Source organism: Leopardus geoffroyi, chromosome C1 (assembly GCF_018350155.1).
Source record: "Leopardus geoffroyi isolate Oge1 chromosome C1, O.geoffroyi_Oge1_pat1.0, whole genome shotgun sequence".
Lineage (NCBI taxonomy): Eukaryota > Metazoa > Chordata > Mammalia > Carnivora > Felidae > Leopardus > Leopardus geoffroyi.
Window position 1 is genome coordinate 24,561,854 of NC_059328.1, and position 6,788 is coordinate 24,568,641.

Sequence of the window (6,788 nt, forward strand, 5' to 3'; positions counted from 1 at the left end):
CAGATGGAGGTTCTGGCAGAGGCATGTGAGGCAGGAAAAGCAAATCCAAATCCAAAGTAAGCACCTCTTCTAGTGAGACAAATTCCCCACGAGGAACACGGTCCTATGTACTCCATCTGCCACCGTGTAATTGGCTGGGTTCCTCGAGGTATGACACCAAATCAAAGGTCCAGGGCCGATTGCGGCTGTGGGCAAACTTGGTGTCAGTAATGGTGGCTGTCAGGTTGGCCTTTGTGAGGAGATGTCCGTCTTCTTTAGCCCATGCAGTTAGTCTCCACTCCTGTCATCATAGTCCTTTTTCAATGAACCTATTGAACAAGAGCCGCACTGGCTGGGGGAAAAGGCCATCTGGTTAACATCCACAGAACATTCTATTTGCTATTCAAAGCTTCCCCCATAGTTGAGGCCCATGGTGACTATTTGTATGGCATACCTTCTGTCTCATGATCTGGGACCATTCTAAGAAATTCATCTTTCCCAAGCCTCTTTGTCATGAACTTCCAATCTTGTAAGACTTTCAGCTGTTCAAATCATTAGTCATTGCCCATGAACTGGTACAGGTCCTCACCTCGGGCCATCTTTTCTTCCAGGCAAAGTGGGTAATGAGACATGTTGCTTACAGTCCTGCCCTGCTGAGGGATCTCCTTCTCCACTATCCCTCAGGGCCACTTCTTGCTGTTTCAGAATCTGTCATCAGAAAACCAGGCTCTAATAATTTCCCCTTCACAGTGGAGCCTTGTTGTACTCACTCACATAGCTGGGAACATTCTACTGGTCTGGGCCCACTCCAGCAGGTCTATCCTTGCTCCTCTGTCCCCATCCTTTTGTTCCCAAGTCTCTCAAGCAATCTCCTTGAGAACAACCTGCTTCTATATGGACCCTTTCCTCGAGGGAACCGCTGGGCAGAGGGGTCAGATGGCAGTTCATTGGGGGGCAGCTCAGGTTACAAGGTCATCTGGGGTGCCCTTTGGTCAAGTGTGCAGTCTGCCGGAGCCCAGCGAAAACCCGGGAGCTATTTCTCAAAAGAAAAATACTCACTTTTGAATGAAGCATGTCTTTGCCTCCAAGCCCTGAGGGCCTGTTTACAGCGACCATCTATCAGTGTCTGTGGTAGGCCTCAGGGAGCACTCTGATTTGCCTCAGGCACTCCGGAAGATCAGGGCTGAAAGCCTGAACTATGTGCACTGCATGGCCTGGACCAGGTCGGGAGGCCTCTTCTGCCCTCTCCCCCTCTGTGCCTTACTCACAGCTGGAGACTGGCAAATGGGTAGGAGCAGTCAGTGCACCAGGCGGTGCTTCCAAAATCCCAAAGGACCCATCAAACCCTAGGGCTCCGTCTAAGAGGTGGGAAGTCCAAAGTGCAGCAACCTGTCCTTTGCTTTGGAGGGAATGTCCTGAAGTGTCTCAAAACATGTGACACCCAGAATTTTAATGAAGTGGCAGGGCGCTATATTTTCACTGGCTTTATCTTCCACCCTTTGGCACCTGCTACTTTCTCTCTCTCTCTCTATCTTTTTTTTTTTTTTTTTTTTTTTGGTTCTATCAGTATCGGGCCACCAGTATGAGAGCCTGTGGGATGAAGTGACAGAAACTTGGAATGGAATCTTGACCTCTATTCCGTCCTCCTTCTATCTGAGGAGGTGTAAAGCTAAAAACACTTCCCAGGCTCCCTTACAGCGGAGGTTCTGATGTAAATCCAATTCCTTCAAGTAGATGCACCCACAGGAGACTTGGGAAAGCAGAAGTAAAGCAGAAATCATCTCTCTGCAGCTGTGGCTGCTGGCAAGCGAGATCTGTTTGAAAGACCAGGAGCAGCTTCCGGTTTTTCGCACGGGACTGACTGAATACGGTAGGGTCAAGGCTCCTGCAGACTAAATTAGGGCATAGACCAGCAGGTGGGCTTTTCTCTGAGGCAGGACTATAAAGCTAATTGTTTCTCGTATATTCTTTGTCATAGTGGAGAAAAATGCATTGGCCTGATCAAGTTCTGGGGGTTGTACTGATATCTGTCCTCCCCAAAGCCACATCTGAAACAGCATTTGCAATTGGGGTCACCATTTGATTAAGTTTACAATATTCTTCTGCCTTCTTCAAGACTATCTGACTTTTCCAGTTCCCAAACAAAGACACAGAGATTTATATATATCTCTGTGTCTTTGTTATATATATACATATATTTTTAATGTTTATATATATATATATATATCTGTGTCTTTGTTGTGTATATATATATTAATGTGTTTATATATATATCTGTGTCTTTGTTATATATATAAACATATATATGTATGTTTAATGTTTATATATATGTGTCTTTGTTTTATATATATATATTTTTTTAATGTTTATTTATTTTTGAGACAGGGAGAGACAGAGCATGAATGGGGGAGGGTCAGAGAGAGAGGGAGACACAGAATCTGAAACAGGCTCCAGGCTCTGAGCTGTCAGCACAGAGCCCGACCCGGGACTTGAACTCATGGATCACAAGATCATGACCTGAGCCGAAGTCGGATGCTTAACCGACTGAGCCACCCAGGCGCCCCAGGACACCGATATAAATGTGACAGAAATCACCACCTCTGCATATTTTAAGTCTTTAATGGTGGCATTAATCTTTGCGATGCTCTCAAGCTCTTTTATTTTAATTTACATTTTATGGGAATCAGGAACTTCAATGACTTGCACTTTGTTTTTCCAATAATAAAAGCTGTTAACCAACCTATGGCCTGAGTGCCAATGCAGGATTCTGCCAGTAGTTTATTTATTCTTTTTTTTTAATGTTTATTTATTTGCTTGAGAAAGCGCAAGTGGGGGAGGGGTAGAGAGAGAGAGGGACAGAGGATCTGAAGCAGGCTCTGCCCTAACAGCAGCAAGCCCAATGTGGGGCTCAAACTCACAAATGATGAGATCATGACCTGAGCTGAAGTCGGTCGCTCAACTGACTGAGCTACCTAGGTGCCCCTTTAAGATATTTAGTCTAATTATACAAATGAGGAAAAACTAGCAGATGGATTTAGGAGCTAGATCTATCCCTGAGTGGACTTTGGTCAAAACTCCATTTATAACCAGGCTCTCTATACTTCATATTTTCTCTAGGTGCCTAGCCTCTTACCTGTCCCACTGTGATCTCCCTTGGACTGCCAGGGCCAGAATCTTGCAAACTACATTTCCCAAATTCCCAAAGTCCATTGATAGCCGTGTCCCAGTTAGGTTGTGCCAATGGGAGGCACTTGGTTATATTTAATTTTTTTAACGTTTATTTATTATTGAGAGACAGAGAGAGACAGAGCATGAGCAGGGGAGGCACCAAGAGACGGGGAGACACAGAATCTGAAGCAGGCTCCAGGCTCCGAGCTGTCAGCCCAGAGCCTGACACGGGGCTCGAACTCACAAACCGCGAGATCGTGACCTGAGCTGAATACGGACGCTCAACCGACTGAGCCACCCAGGTGCCCTGGCACTTGGTTATATTTAAAGGTGGGAGGAAGGGAGAAACCTTTCTGCTTCAGGAGGTACCTTGGCTTTGACAGCACTGGGTCCTCCAGCATTGTCGGTAGGGAGTGTGGGGTTGTAGGCTACAGCCCAAGGGCAGTAGCAATTTCCTGGGCTCTGGATAATGCTCTCTCTCTCCCACACTCTTCAGTATATCCAATGTCTTTGTGACCAACCCCCTGCATTAAAGTCTTCTCTGCTTTAAATATGTAGGGTGGTATCTGTTTTCCTGATTAGACATTGATTCATACATTTCTGTAAAGCCCACACTCTAGTGCAGCACAGAAGCATCCTGGGTGTCCAGGAATTTGTGTGGCCATTGTCTGATTGTTCCCGAAAGGTTTGAATATTTGAGTACAAATTCTTTGGAGAAAGACTCATGGTATGGTCCTGCAGGTTATTGTTGGGTCTTTCCTTAAGGGTCTTTAACTTTCTTTTAAAAAAAAATTTTTTTTAATGTTTATTTATTATTGAGAGACAGAAACACAGAGCGTGAGCAGGGGAGAGGTAGAGAGAGGTGAAGACACAGACTCCGAAGTAGGCTTCAGGCTCTGAGCAAGCAGTCAGCACAGAGCCTGACGCGGGGCTCGATCTCACAAACTGTGAGATCATGACCTGAGCCGAAGTCAGTTGCCTAACCAACTGAGCCACCCAGGCGCCCCTAACTTTCTTTTTATTCAGTGGTCGACACACCTGAACCTACTCAAGTATGGACATTGGATGAAAAATCAAAACTGTCTTTTGGTGCGCCTGGGTGGCTCAGCCGGTTAAATGTCCAACTTTGGCTCAGGTCATGATCTCACGGTTTATGAGTTTGAGCCCTACATCAGGTCTGCACTAACAGTGTGGAGCCTCCTTGGGATTCTCTCTCTCCTTCTCTCTATCTCACTTTATCTCTATCTCAAAAAAATAATTAGAACAAAATTGTCTATTGCATCAAGATAGGCCTTTGTTCACTGGGCATGGAAGTATTTTTTTTTTCCTGTTACTGTTATAAAAATTAAATGGGAATTTAGTAGACTGTCCCTGATTCGTTAGTTGTTTCCAAAAATCTCTGGATCAAATCACTCTGATTTCATGCCAACCCTGCTGCTTATTAGTAACACTTCCCATTTTGTATTTGTTGGGTAACTGCCACCACTTGGGCTGTATCATTCCAGACTCCTCCTCCTGAAATGAGAGTACATTTCAATTATAGACCCATCCGCCATCATTCCTGGCTTAGAGAGGATGGTCAGTAAAATGCCTTTTAATGATTTTGGCACTTCCTTCATCAATTGTCCTCTGGTTTTGGTAAAGGAGGTGAATTCTGGGTCTTTTCAAGGAATATAACTATTGGGTTGATCAGCAAGATGCACAGACAGATTCAATAAATCATCCTGACTCCTGAGATCTTTGAATTTATTCCTCTGGTTTATGGCAAAAGATTTCCACTGTCATACAAATGAATGACAGGTCAGTATTGTATCCAGTTTTGCATAAACCAACACTTCAATTGTTAGAATAACAGCTGCCAGCCATCAGAGGAAGCTCCCTGGATGCAGAATCTCCAGTGAATATATTCAAACCAATAAATTCATTTTGATCTGAAATTATATTCAGGCTTTCCTTATTTAAGTACCCTCAAAATTCACCTCCATAAATAGTCCCTTGCTTTTTCATCAAATAAAATAGCAGTTTCCTGCGATTGTTTTCTTTGGGCAGGCCTCCCTTTCCCTAGTTTTTGTCTGGTTTTCATCCTCCAGGACGTGTTATACTTGGGCTTTGGTTCTGGCCAAGGGGCAAGAAGGAACTTAAGTTTTCTTCAGCAATGAAGGTTCAATCTTATCAATTAAGGAAGGATGGAATTTTTCATGTACAGGAGGAGCGAACACTTCCTTGGAGCTCAGCAGACAATACTATGTTCTTGCTAAGAAATTCAATCCCGTCTCATAACCTAGATTAAATTTATTAGAAGAACTTCTCTTAATTAACCTACACTTAACTGATTTACTGAATTAACTGGTAATCCCCATGATCACTTTCTCTCCACATTTTTTAAAAAAAGTTTATCGATTTATTTTGAGAGAGAGAAAGAGAGTCCGAAAATGGGAAGGGCATAGAGAGGTGGGGGGAGAGAAAATCTCAAGCAGGCTCCACTATCAGTGCAGAGCGCACAGCCTGATGCAGGGCTCGAACCCATGAACCAGGAGATCATGACCTGAGCCAAGATCAAGAGTCAAAGTCAGACGCTTAACTAACTGAGCCACCCAGGTGTCCCCTCCACACTTTTTTTTTTTTTTAATTAAGGTAAAATCCACCCAATATACATTCAGTCATTTAAAAGTATACAAGTCAGTGGCATTTAGTGTATTCACAACGCTGTACAACCACCACCTATTTCTAGTTTCAAGTGTAGAGCTTTCTGAGTGCAGAGCTCTGTGTGACCTGCACAGTTGGTACACCGGTTAAGCTGGTTTGCCTATCTCTCACTCCCTTACCCCGGTGGCTGTCCTCCTATTTCTTAGGCACATCCCAATCTGTTTTTAGAACCTTCCTACTAGCTCTTTCCCTGCCTGCAATGCTCATCTGTTTAACCTGAGCATGGCAGCTGGAAGGTTGCCAACTGAGAGAGGCCATCCTTGACCTTCAGCCCCTCATAGCCACCAAATCACTTTGTTGGATCGTCTACCTGTTTTAATTCTTTGCCATGCACTTCATATATTTCCTTTTTTTAGTTGTTTTTTTGTTTATTAGCCATCTCCCCTTGTTATGGGTTGGACTCTGCCTGCACTCCACCCCCCCACCCCCACCCCACCCCCCCCCCCCCCCCGCCCCCATTCGTGTGCAGAAGTCCTAACCCCCAGCACCTCAGAATATGACCTTATTTGGAAAACAGGGTTATTGCAAATGCACTCGTTTGTTGAGTCGAAGTTGTACTGGGGTAGAGTGAACCCCTAATTCACTATGACTAGTGACTTTATATAAAGGGGAAATCTACACACAGAGATATATACAGGGAGAGCGCGGGTGAACATGAAGAGGGCCAGCTACAAGTCCAGGAGAGAGGCCTGCGACAGATCCTTCCTCCAGAACCCTCGGAAGGAACCAACCCTGCCCACACCTTGACTTCCAGCCTCCAGATATTCGAGACAATGAGTTTCTGCTGTTTAAGGCGGCCTGTAGTGTTTTGACACAGCAGCGCTCACAAACTGATACACCCACTATGAGAACTGAGCTCCGCGAGAATGGCAAGCTGGTTTGTCTTGTTCACAGCTGTCCCACAACATGTCAGTACTGTTCCTGAGCACCGGGTA